The 13,601-nt window shown below is 41.2% G+C and overlaps 1 protein-coding gene and 1 long non-coding RNA gene across 3 annotated transcripts in view; one reads left to right on the top strand and one right to left on the bottom strand.

Annotated features, from left to right (window-relative positions):
* The window catches only part of LOC111864508, a 459,338-nt gene that overhangs the window by 123,245 nt on the left and 322,492 nt on the right, over nt 1-13,601 (bottom strand). For both annotated transcript variants that reach the window (XM_033751530.1, XM_023851805.2), the window contains one exon: nt 1,191-1,233. The gene's annotated coding sequence lies outside the window, so the exon portion shown is untranslated. The remainder of the gene's footprint in view (nt 1-1,190; nt 1,234-13,601) is intronic.
* Nucleotides 1-13,601, top strand: part of LOC111864515 — a 96,285-nt gene that overhangs the window by 78,893 nt on the left and 3,791 nt on the right. The gene's annotated exons all lie outside the window — the stretch shown is intronic.

Below are 13,601 nucleotides of genomic sequence, written 5' to 3' on the forward strand. Positions count from 1 at the left end.
GGGGGGGGTTGTGAGACGGCACTATAGCTGTTCTCTACTGCTGTGTGTTCGGTGTACGTGTTAGTAACTGGACTGACACCAGAATTTCAAAAACAGTTCATTACATAAAGACCTGTAGTAAGTATGGAATAGATTTGAAATTCACATAAAATTAAGGAGTAACACAAAGTAAAAGTCAACTTGTGAGTCCTAGGCGTGGATGGGAGAAAAATATTAATTTATATCTCCAAGAAACATTATGCGAGGTTGCGTACTCGTGTTATCTCTATCAGGACAAAGTCAAGTGTCGGGTTCTTGAGAAAGTTTGGGCTCAAGGAGAAATTTCCTGACCATGTGAGTGACTGCCAGATTGTCAATAAGCATTTTTTATTATGCTGGTATTACAGTAATACACTAGCGGTCCCTCGGTCGGTGTAGTTCGCTTGCGGAATAAAGGCCATGGATTTTTTTGTTTGCTTTATTACAGTAATACAGTTACGTTCCCCTTCAAATGTGACGTGTACGAAATTATGATGCGCGTTTCACTGACACTGTTACAATACGCCTACTTCATGTTCATATGGTGAATAGTAGCCTGTGTGACATCATTCAAATGAGTTCTGGCATTGAAACTCGTAGTTACTGTTGAGTTCTTCTAGCTCCGTTTAGTGTCATGATGCCTCAGCAAAGCAATTAAGTAACCGCCCTTTTGCACTCTTGATATGAAATTGCTCTTGCTCCTTCCTGGAAACATCTACAACGGCGTAAGTTTTTTCCCCCCTTGGCACTACAGCCCCAGTGGGCCTAGGCCTACCTCCATGAACTTCTCCGTTCACTTTGGTTTATCTAGATCTTACACATTCGGTAGGACTCCTTGGGCGGGTGATCAGCTCGTCGCAAGGCCTCTACCTGCACACAAACACAGAAAAACGCACGCACACAAACTAAACATCCATGCCACGATTGGGATTCGAACCCACGATCCCGGTTTTCAAGCGAGCGGAGAGAGTACATGCCTTAGACACGGTGTAAGTACGTAACCACAAAAAGAATATGAAAATACTCTATAACCTACAGCTGCTGCACTAAATCGAAAAGACTTGGATTATGAAAGAACCAGTACAATTCAAAATGCTAGTAGAAAATGTAACATCTAAAATGGAAATGCATTTGAAACTTGCTACATTAAACTACTGCGTGTAAATACATACCGTGTTCAGACTTAGCCCCGTTCCTGTTCCATTTAACATCCAACTGAAAGTAAAAACATTTTTATTAATATTATTGCACAAGGAAAATCGAATGAGGTTACAAAACCATAAACTAGTTCAACAGAAGTTTTTTTTAAGATTCCATCTGCAAGCTTGCTACCTGCGTCTTGCTGGTTTCTTGATTGGCTTACATTTTAATCCTGAACATGGAGGCGACGTACTTCTCTCAAACGCTGTTTGATTTTCAGCGGACAGCACGACGTTATATCCCCAAAATAACTCTAAGATAACTTCATTTATAGTTCATTTAATAATGAGCCACAAAGGATTTGGAAGGAAACCATCATGGCCAAATATAATGTACTAACTCGGCATTTGCTGGAGGACTCAGGAAAAGCAAGAACAATTTCAGGCAGGTTAGTAATGTTCCGACCGAGATTCGAATCCGACACCCCCCAAATATAAACCAGAAGCCTTTCTGTTTCAGCCATCGTTAGCATACCCGTAAGATGTCTGCAAAGGATTGTACCGTTTGCGGAAGGCAGATCGTCGGTGGGGGGTGGTGGGACTCTGACTTAGTATGGCTTCTGAGATCGTATCAGAACGTGCACTCCATTGGTGATAAATACGTCTCCAAGAGCCACTTTGAAGAACAGAATGCCCAATAATAAAATGCTGCAGATGCTTCGGTTACCTTCTGCGTGAGACAATAGTAGAGCATCCATTATTCAGAGAAAATGGCATTCGCCATTATGCAGCTTACTGTCATAAGTACAGACACAAACAGAAATATATATGACCATCATCAGAATAATTCATCTGTCAGAAACATCAGATATGCATGATGCATTGCTCCAGTGACGCTTTTGTAGTGCTTCATCCTGACAAAGAAGAGACAACTTTGTATTTGACATACGAAGTAAGAATAATAATAAGGCCTCAAGTTAGAAACGACATTGTCAGCAGATCAATTAAATGTGTTTTATACGAACACAGGTGGAGCCATTGCAATATCATACACTTAGAGCTTCCATATTATTTCTTAGATGTTTAATTGTAATTCATTTCATGACACAGTGCTACAAATTGCCACAGTACCTACCATGTTTCCGTTGTTCACAAACTGAAATGAAATCAAGCAACGAGACGATAGAGGGCTACAGGCATACACATGTTTTCCATCCTTTATAACGTAGTCAAAACAGTGTGTCCTAGGTTATCAATTTCTTTCTCTTTCCAGATTATATCTTCCTTGTAAACCCATATCAGGGCCTATATAGGCCTAAGGCTAAGGCGTGGGGATTCGTTGCGCTGACCACACGACAACCTCTATCCGCCAAAGTTGGCACTAACTTCGCCGAAAAAAACCGCGCCATAGCTCAAGCGGTTAGTTGCTGGCTTCTCACCTCGGTCGCTCGGGTTCGAGCCCGGGTAGTCAAGTGGGATTTGTGGTGGACAAAGTGGCGCTGGGATAGGTTTTCTCCGAGTACTTCGGTTTCCCCTGCCAATCTTCATTCCACCAATTGCTCCACAATCACCCTCACCTATCATCTGGGGCTGGTACAATAGGCCAGAAGTGGCCTGAACGGGTTGCAGTACCCGTTAAGCTCTAGACATGACTCAGAAGGTACTCGGTTATAATCCATAGCCGGAACATCGGATATCCTGCTTTACTTGTTTCGAGGATTCATTCAGTCTATCAGGACATATTCCGACATGTTACCTCCATCAGGCCATGTCTTCTTCCTTCTAAATCCTTTCCTATTCGCCATCCATTAATTATCATACGTTTCGACGCTATATGATCGCACCCTGAAGTCGTCATGAAATAGCTCATAAAGCAAAAACAAAGAAACATACACATAACATAGAATTACAAACTGGATAAACCTGATTTAGCAAAGTTCAGTATTATATCATGATATCCTGAGCATAAGTTTCCTTTTGAGACAACTTGAGATCCTTGCCAGTGTTTGTTATTTCCCTGCACAAGCTTCGAGCTCTTCGCAAGACTAGTCCAGTGTTGGAATTCTCTCCTTCCGGTGCATGGATTGGCAGTTGATAAAGCGTCTGCTCTGCGCATGATTAACGGTTATGGAACGATGACTCGGTTTCCACAGCCTCGTTGGTGAGGAGACAGAGACCGACTTCTGACAATTCTTTAGTACGTAACCCCAAAAAGTTTAAGATGCTGAAACTGTATTTCCTTCAATATATTGTCACGTGTTTATGGCTCTGTGACTGATAATAACGGGTTTGGATTGGATGATTTGATTTATTAAAGCTTTCTTTTATACAGTCACTCTTAATCACTATAAATTATAACAGCTTCCAATAAATGGCTCCTTAAGACTCACTGAATTCTCTTTTACGACTGTTTTCTAGTGTTTCTCCTACTGTGACAGACTTATGGCTACCTTCTGATTTCCGAATGCTTCAGTCCTTATCTCAACGGCGTAGCGGTATCTTAGGAAAACGTTTGTTGACTGTTCGTATCCATGGACACGCCTGTTCATTCCACAGCAACGAGCTGCTTTTCAAGAGTCTACAACTTACAATTCTGGTATCCTAGGAATCGTGTTCAACTCGTTTCCATATTGTAAACTCTTCGTTACAAGATGCTCATCATGAACTATGCATGACTGAGCTGAATTCCCTTATCATGAATCCTGTACAAGTGTTTCTCCCTCAGGAGTCCAGGATCTCAGCTTGAACGGTCTGTACTCTAACAATAAATTTTATAATTTTTTGCCTTTTTCTGGCAAGCCCTCTTCAGTTTAAATAACGACATTTGACGTATCTGAGGAATGTAGTCTCCTGGGACATGTTGCCGTGTAGATATTGTGTAAACAGACGTTTCGGAGGAACGTATCGCCTCTATCTTCAGGGTAGAAAAAATCGCGAGCGAGGAACCAGCGTGAGCAGATGGCTGCAGTCTATAGACTGAATCCCACCGCCATTTATGAGCCGATTGTGAAGAAAATATGGGTTTCTCGATGTCTCACAACCCTATGGGCTTCCACGGCCCATTATAGGGATAGGTTTACCGTTACCTAAATGTTGCATTTGTATTTTCATCATTCATTATATGGTCCATCTTATTTTTAAGAAATGTAACTTCCTATGTTTTTAGGTTTTATCTGTTTTTATTTGAGACGTGTACATTAATATTGGGGCAGGTACATTCGTAATTAATTAAATCTATGTGTCTCCTCATCTCATTCAATGCTCTTCTTCTTGTTCCAAAGAAGTTGTTATCCCTCTGCTTAACTAGCTAAGCAATACACCATGAAGACGTATGGGGGAGTGGATATATAGATCCACATTTTCTTGTCCTCGGCACTAGTTGGAGGTGTGTGGTCAGTTTAACACCCTGGCCGCTTTATCCCCGGGGAAAGAGCCTCCGATACCCATTGGATAGGAGGTTAGGTGAACCCCAGAGTCGGTGTGGACTACGTGGAGAAGAGAAAGTTCTTGACCCTACCGGGACTCGAACTCCAACCCCTCGGTAGTATAGCCCGTAGCCAGTCGCTATACTGAATACGCTACCCCGGCTCCCATCGCTCCAAAAATATAATTAAATTTATCGGACTTCATTTTAACACTTGCAATAATACACTCAAAGCGGTTTATTAAACCTTTTATAAATTTGACTTTCATAAAGTCTCCCTTGCCAGAATGCAAACAGCAATAACGCTGAGCTATACAATCTTACTTTACGGTCGATCGTTCATAGGAGATGAGATGTGGACCAGCTACAACTTATTCGCATGGTACTCCAAATCCAGGACCAATGAATTTTATGCATTCTGGGCATCATCATGCAAAACTGACGAAAGTAGAACACCGTGATTGGTGTAATACCGAAACCTTTACCTTCCAGCAAGGAGAAGCCAACGCTTCGCCTGTGATTCCAGTATCCTCTATGACAAGGAGTAGGTTTAACCTTCTGTCTATTTTATGGACGCGCCCAGATGTTTGAAATGCCAGTCCAGCAATGCAATATCGCAGTCCTGTACGTGCCCCTTCGAAGACTATTCTTTTTTGCGCAGTCTAGACTGTCTCTAAGAGTCTTGCGAAACTGCTGACTACTTCAGATCGGGTCTACAATAAAACAGAAACCTTGAAAGTATGTATACCAGGGATCGCCAACCGATGGTCTGTGTGCCCATTTCTGTACTCAGAAGAATTCCGTCTATATTCCGATTGTAAGTGTCTTTCTTAATTTAGAAAAAAACAGATTTTAGAATGAAGAATTCCGTCTTCTGGGATGTGGCGCACGGTAGGTATTGTGTAACCCGACGTTTCGGAGGACCGTATCGCCTCCATCTTCAGGGAATATAAATCCGCGAGCGAGGAACCAGCGTGAGCAGGTGGCTGCAGACTCACTCAGTGTTTACACTGATCTCGCATTCTCTCACTCTTAATCTATAAGAATGAATACCGAACCAAGATCACGAACACGGTGTGTGGAGCACATGGCCAGTTAATGAGTGCCCACTTGAGTCCCCCCCCCCAAGTAGAGGGAAGTGACCAGTATAAGTCAGACCCCTCCTCTCGTTGAAGAGGAGATCATATTTCAGAACAAGCGAAAGTCTTAGAAAGAACAAAAATATGGCCCTGGGTCCCGACGGGAACTGAAAGTAAGATTGGCTGTGCTGGCGAAGACCAGCAGCTGTATACACCACCGACCCACTGAACATGAACGCAATTTAGTTTATTTTCATTTGAGTGAATCTTGTGCATATTAATGATTTTACCGAATAGAACAGGTGAGCCGGGATAGCTCAGTGTGTATAGGGACTGGCTACAGGCTGGACGACTGAGGGGTCAGATTTCGAGTCCCGGTGGGGTCAAGAATTTTCTCTTCTCCATGTCATCCACACCGGTTCTGGGGTTCACCCAACCTCCTGTCCAATGGGTCCCGGGGGCTCTTTCCCTGGGGGTAAAGCGTCCAGAGCGTGAAACTGACCACTCACCTCCAGCTAGTGCAGAGGTCAAGAAAATATGGATCTATAAATCCACTCCCCCTTACGCCTTCATGGTGTAATGCTTAATTAGTTAAACACAGGGACAACTTTACCTTTTTCATCTTACCGAGTAGAATAGTGTAGCAGTAACACACGGACTTGTATGAGCGAGGTGCTCGGTTCCAATCTCAACCAGAACACTGGCTAATCTGAGACTTTTCACTGTTTCCCTCAGTCCCTCCACTAAAAGTCCGGCATATTACTTCATTTAGGTCATGACGGCTCCCTTCTGAATTTTTCACTCGTCTTGTCATCTGACGCTATATAATCTAGACAACGAAAGCCTACAGAAATAGAAAACACTTTAAAATTACGAAAACGTTTGGTTACACGTGATATATTCTCCATTACATGTTTCAATATATATATGTTGATTATGACACTATAAACTAGACACTGGTACAGGAAGTGAGTTTTGATATTCTGTTACATAAAAAAAGAATCTCGTACAGAAAAACGCAGAGAAAAGTCGCCTGAAATTTCGTCAAAGTGAATTAAGTCTATCTCATCGAAATGATACATGAAGACCCGTGATTAATGATGTACCCCGACGGCGAACAACAAGCAGAGTACTCTAAACTGCTTCACTTCACCATTACTGTTTGCTGTCATGTAATTAAAAACACAGGAGTATATAAACTCTTCATTAACATACTGAATATTTTAATGAACAGACTGTAACTACTTCATCACCGTAAGTTTCATATGAAACCGAGAATTGTGATGATAGTACATTAATACAAATATTATGTATCTGGACATAATCCATAGTACTGTTTTTAATTAAACCACAACGTTTCGTAGACTAGCTTCTGTCTTCAGGTAAAACTAATTTGAGCTCAATCGATAGAACTAATTCCTATCTCAGGACGTTTGCACAAACACAAGATAGGATATGAAAACCAAACGCAGCGCAAACCATTTGCAAGAGTTAAGACAAAATATTGAAGCATTACAAATTCCACACGTGTAAGGCCTAGCACTAGAGTTTTGCAGCGTGTATAACCGTTACTATGCAACGACCGCGAGTAAACAAAAATACCAGAGCCCGTTTCTAGGCAACGACTCGGTAAAGGTGCTTCCGCGGCAACGGACACGAACGCAATAATGGTATAGCAACAGAGGCTATAATTTCTATATGGTCCGTACCGAAATGTTTGGTGCAAGTAGTCAGTTGACAGTTGGTGAAGAGAAGACCAGGTATTTGGGGTAAAATACCCTGTAGTTAGTTGCAAGAGTGCTCAGTTGAAAGTCCGGCTGTGAAGAAAAGATTTCATATGTTATATTTGGGGTATAGTTCAGTGAGACTTTTATAGAACCTGTGTTAAAATCCGTTGCCGGGATACGGCTAGTGGAGACTGTAACAGACTTAAGACACTAGTCTGTGTGTGTCAGTGATCTTTAAAGTGTAGTCACGAATCGTGAGTGTATAAGTGTTCAGTAAATCAAGTCAACAGTCCAACCCCCGTCTATAGTCACACCCATACTACGTGACAGTATTATCAAACTGTTCATTATATAATATATGAGATGCTAATGATCTGCCTCTGAACATCGGTAACGACTTATATCGGACTAAATGTCACCATTATTAAATAATGCATTGACTCACCGTGTAAGCATATTTAATGTAATTAATTTTACTGTTCAAATTATTTTAAATATATTACGACATATTGTTATATTTTAGCGTCCTGTTGCACTGATTCACGTTCATGATGTGTATTTGTACCAACCGTCTTACAGTGCACAGAATTTCACCTTTCTCTTCACTACATGTTTCGCCACTAATGTGCCATACAATATCATGTACGCAGTCACAAGGGAAGGACACAACGCAGAACACAATATACACAAGAATATAGGAAGAGTACTCCCATAGGAGAGGATTGACGTAACTCGCGAATTTGAAGTGCGACGTATAGATGATAAATCTTGAAAAGTTTTAATATACAAATTTTATAATTATACATTATATATTTACATTTTAATCATTTCATAAAGGAGACATGATGGCATACAACGCAATGGTTTGACGTAAACAAACCCACACCTGAAGATGGCACATTAGTGCCGAAACATGTAGTGAAGAGAAAGGTGAAATTGTGTGCACTGTAAGACGGTTGGTACAAATACACATCATGAATATTACGACACTTTGTGATACATAAATAAATATGCTTACATTTTCTTAGGCGATCAGCCGTGTCAATGTTGAAATAGAAATCGACGTTTCAGAGATCTCCTCGGCCTCCATTATCAGGGTCGATGTGATAATATTTGTACCAGTTTGCCAAATCGATGCCTCTTCCCCCTCCTGGTATACTATGCAGTATGAGGGTGGAGTCAGCCTGCGTGGCCACCCGTCCGACTTTAACTTATTCCATGTTGCCTGGTGTCCCTGTTGTCAACTCTTTTCTTTCCTTTTAGCATTCTCTTCTCTGTGTCTTCTTGGGATGTTGCGTGATATGTGTATATGTTGGAGAGCCTTTACAAACGGGTGCTGAGATTCTACGCTTTGCTGAGTTTGAACCCTTCACGTCTGTATACATTGCCCGGATGTAATTTCTTTCTATCGCTTCTCTGACAAGTCGGTCAGTGTAGCCTGACGTTTTGGATAGTACTTCGGTCTCATGCAACTTGAACCGGTGGCCTGATTTAACGCCCGAGGCCGAGAAGGTCTCCGACATTTTGGTTTTTTGATTCATCATCGTCACGGCTGATCGTCAGAGAAGGTTTCGGAAGATTTGTTCGGTGTGGAAGTTTCAGGTCTTACGTATAAATAAAAGAATCAAATGGTGGAAGTCATAACATTTTGTACAAATTTAAAATTAATATTATATTATAATTCACAGATATGAACACTTGTTGAGTGCAGCCTTGACAGTTAGTGGTGAGTTGTACATTGTCGTATGCCGTCGCCTCAAACAGGATTCTGGCTCTGTCGATAAGTGGTGATGTGCTGCTTCTTGGTGTTGGTTGGTACGAGGTACTGTATTGGCCAGAGACTATTATTTGGAAAAATTGACTGGCACAGACAAATGTATACTGCCTTTTGCTGTTGCTTAATTATTTACAAATATCATTACAATTTATAGGAAACCACAAACTGACTGAACAATAAGTAAGATTATGAAGATGAATTAACTACAGTTATTAACTTTTGGACATTAGCCATCATCCTGTCTTTTATTTTAAACAATTTTTGGGGGACTTGATTCTGCTTTCATACTCAGATAAAAAGCCTACTCAGTTTGGCCGGATAGAGCTAGTCCTACCTCCGGAAAAAAATGAGGACGACAGATAATGTAAAACAATTAATAACCATTAATATACCACAGTCACAAAATTTTAAGTCTTAACTAATTCAGCAACTCTTAGATTCTGAAGAGTCCTCTTATTCAGTGCAGTGAACATAATGTCAGGAAAAATCTCCGTGGCTCTTAGTCCGCAAGCAAACTACACCGACCGAGCGACCGCCGCTTGTCTGACCACTATACCACAGAGACGGTCTTCACGTCTCTCGAACTAAGCATAAGTTAAATTACGACGTGATAATATACTTACTTTGAAAACGAAAGAAACAAATACTTTTTAAGTCTTCCACGTTTCCATTTTGCCAGCAAAGTGCAATAATGCAGTTATAATGGTAATTTAATTACCACTGTATATAATGGCATGAAGTTAACAGGTTTCCTGTCTCGTTTCCGGTGCTCCGTTACTGTGTGAATCTGGCCAAACCATTTTACGACTATATCATGGAGGAGGAGGAACTGCGCGGAGCAATCGAGACTTGGCCCCACTACGGAGGAGACAGTAATACATTTATTGATGGCACTAAGTCATCTTCACAATTGAGGCCTTTGTCCTGTTCTGGCTCTTAATAAAACTGTTAGCTCGATGTGATTAGATGACCCCTTCGAGTTCTGTCTCCATGAGGTCGAAAGTACAATGCATGTTGTTGGATCCGCCCCGATTTCATATTTCCGAGACGTTCCTACCAATTATCCGGATATTTTTTTTTTAATTATAGATAACAACGAGGTCATCTGAAGTTTTCGTTTTATGTCTTCATTACTTTTCTTGCCTAGAGGTCTGTGCCCCGCTAATGCTCTTAAAAAGCGGATTTCCGCTACATAAGGTTCCTTTGCTGTGCATCCCACGTTGAGCTCTCCCAAATAATTGAGCAGGTACACAAGGGACTTTATAAAATATTAAACATGACTCGTTTTTCGGCTCTTTCTAAATAAAGGCACCTTTCACTATGACACAAAGACGCTTGAACTTGTACATGTAATCTGGATTCCATACTTTGGTTTTCTGTACAGGTTGACTAGAATCATGGACGGCAGAAATATTCAATTTTCACATTGCTCTTAATCACAACATTTGCCCTAATTGGACCCTCCAATATTATTATTATATTATTAGAGAGCACGCGCTAGCGTAGTCGATTGAGGCACTGTGCTACAAGCCGGAAGATCGTGGGATCGAATCCCGATGTGGTGGATTTTTTAAATTTACCTAATTCTTCCAGCCGCACTCTGGCCCTGGGGTCGACTCAGCTTCTAACAGAAATGAGTACCAGGACTATTCCTGGGGGTAAAGGGCGGCCGGCGCAAAGGGCTGACAAGCTCACCGGCATCTGCGAGCCGATTCTCTAGAAAATGTTGGAGCCTCGACATCACACAATCCTATGGGCCTCCACGGCCTGTTACAGGGATAACTTTACTTTGCTTTTTATTATTGTATTATTATTATTATTTCTAAATATCTATACTTTACATTTCTCAATTGTCAATAGCAACTTAGTTTTGTGATAATGATATTATTATTATCATTATTATTACTCTGTTCGTTTCCTTATATGCATTAATGTTTATTTCCTCCAGAGCTTACTTTTAATTAGTCTTTCACTTTATGTTGTGTTTGTTCAGTATATAACCACTTTTATGTATACTGTGCTGTGTCTGTAATTGGCCTTGCGGCTGTTGGCTTAACACATAAATAATAAAGAATTAAATTGTCATTATTATACCGTTGATGGTTTAGGATCTGAGGTCTCTTCCTGTTCAGCATTAATTAATTCTGAAATTTGAATCCTATAGAGTGTTCGTAGAACTTCTTTGACGGGGGTTCAGCCCTTCACAAGGCCAGTACCTACCAAGAACACCATAAATATAGAATAAAATCAGACAGACATCGTTGCCTCGAGAGTGGGATTCGAACACATTACCTTAATGCTTTCAGTGGGGGAAGACATGGATCCTTAACTTTAAACACCAAAATATTATTATTTCTCGAGATATATTGAAGTTGCATACTGTTGCTGTGTTGCGAGACTTGAGGTCCTCACTGTGGTAACTATGAAGACTACGATGTACTGCTATGTTCTGGGACGTTAGGCCGCTTTCCCCGGTGGAAGTTCACCGACGTTATGGAAGAACTCACTGGTTCTACCTTGACAGTTGAGCCGTAAATCGTGCGAGCAAGCAGAAAGCAAAGTAAGCCTTATTCCGCTTGTATGACTAGCCATTCGAACCGGAAGATGAAGGCAGTATTTTCGTCCGAAACGTCGGTAAATTTCTACCAGAACGCATGCCGTATCACAAATGAAGATAGATATATCCTTTATTAATATATCTGTGCATCTCTTTGTTTCAAGATGCAAGGACAATTGATTATCGGCATATATTTATATGCAGTATCTCTAAAAGTAGTTCTGAAAATATTTTATATCTGAAAAAATCGTATACAGGGATACAATAGCCGGTCACAGTGGCAGCGCGGTCTAATACATGAACTGTCTTCCCCCGCTCGAACACTTGGCTCGTGGGTTCGAATCCTATTGACGCATGGAAATCTGCCTTTATTCTATGCTTTTGTTCTGTGTGTACGTAGCGGCTTTATTACGGACTGATCCCCATCCAAGGAGTCCTACCGTCTGTGTATAGAATAAGAAACTGAAAAAGCAGCCAAGAACCACAAGGGCTGTAGAACCATAGATAGATAGATAGGTAGGATGGGGCTATAACATGTTCTTTATGAATTTTACAAGGAATTAACTGAAATATATTATTTCCTTTTTAGTTGTACGAGTGGGGTGAGACCGAGTCAGTCTCTACGGAGAACGGAAATTGGCGTATTGAACCAGTGCGGAGCATAGACGAGCACGAAACACTGGTAGAATAAAACACAAATTATTCAGGAAATACCTGCCCAGCGCCACTCTGTCCACTATAAATTACATATGATCTACCTCGGAATTGAACCCAGGCCCAAGCTACTTGTGTGATCTGCTCCGGATGGCAGCAAACAGCAGCCCATCAACAGTAGCTTCTCTTCTGTCTTAATTAGTTCAAAGCAAATGTTTCCTTTCCGCGCAGTCAACACCAACTTAAAGGGAGATATATTGATATCTCGCATTCTCGAATTCACCCTCTGGCCCGAGAAGCACTGTCCACTTTAAACACTACATTAAGAGTTACAGCGTATGAATAAAATAAAGCATTATTTACTTTGGGGTATAATGATAAGTGTAACGCCACGTAAGTTAACATCGATACATTTGTCAAATAGAGTTTATTACATACGCGATCGCATTAAGGATTATATTTTCTTCTTTTTTTTCATCATAGGTCCTAACTTCGGAATTTATGAATCGCTGTGCATTTGGTAGGAATACTTGACTGAGGGATAGGCATATCGCTAGTCTTCTGCAGATATAGGGCGACAAAATTGATGAAAAACGCTAGCATATATTTACGATCCTAATATAAATCGGACCCACCAGTAAGATGTTCGAGAAGCGGCCTCCATAGTCTAGAGGTAACGTTCCCACCTCATGACTCGTAGTACGCGGGTTCAAACCCGGCGGAGGTCGTGGAATTTTTAAGGGGGGAAAAATTCAGGGAACAAGTCCTCCGGGAGGGACTTTAAGCCGTGGGTCCCGTGTGGTAGCTTTACGGCATGTAAAAGAACCTCATATTTCCTAAGGAGGTCACTGAGCCAAATTGAAGGACATTTCCCGCCCAACAGTAGTCTCTAACGCCTCTGATAGATGGGGGAAGCATTATAGATCCCGCCAAGCCAGTAGAGGCCGAACTCGCTGGCTCGGTCGGGACTGATGGTAAGCACCAGTATCGGTAGGGTATAGAGACTGGTAGAATATCATAGAGGGAAGCACAATAGATCAAACTGGTCGCGGTGCATGGGGAAACCCACCCTCTCTAAATAACTAACTAAGATATTCGAGAAGTCGAACCTTACATCAACCGGTCACTGTAATTGCTAATATATTTTGTGATAGAAACATTTTTGTTACTCAGTACACATATTCATAAAATGTATATATGTGAAATAGAACAATATATATATATAT

Source organism: Cryptotermes secundus, unplaced genomic scaffold, assembly GCF_002891405.2.
Source record: "Cryptotermes secundus unplaced genomic scaffold, Csec_1.0 scaffold108, whole genome shotgun sequence".
NCBI classification, from domain to species: Eukaryota; Metazoa; Arthropoda; class Insecta; order Blattodea; family Kalotermitidae; genus Cryptotermes; species Cryptotermes secundus.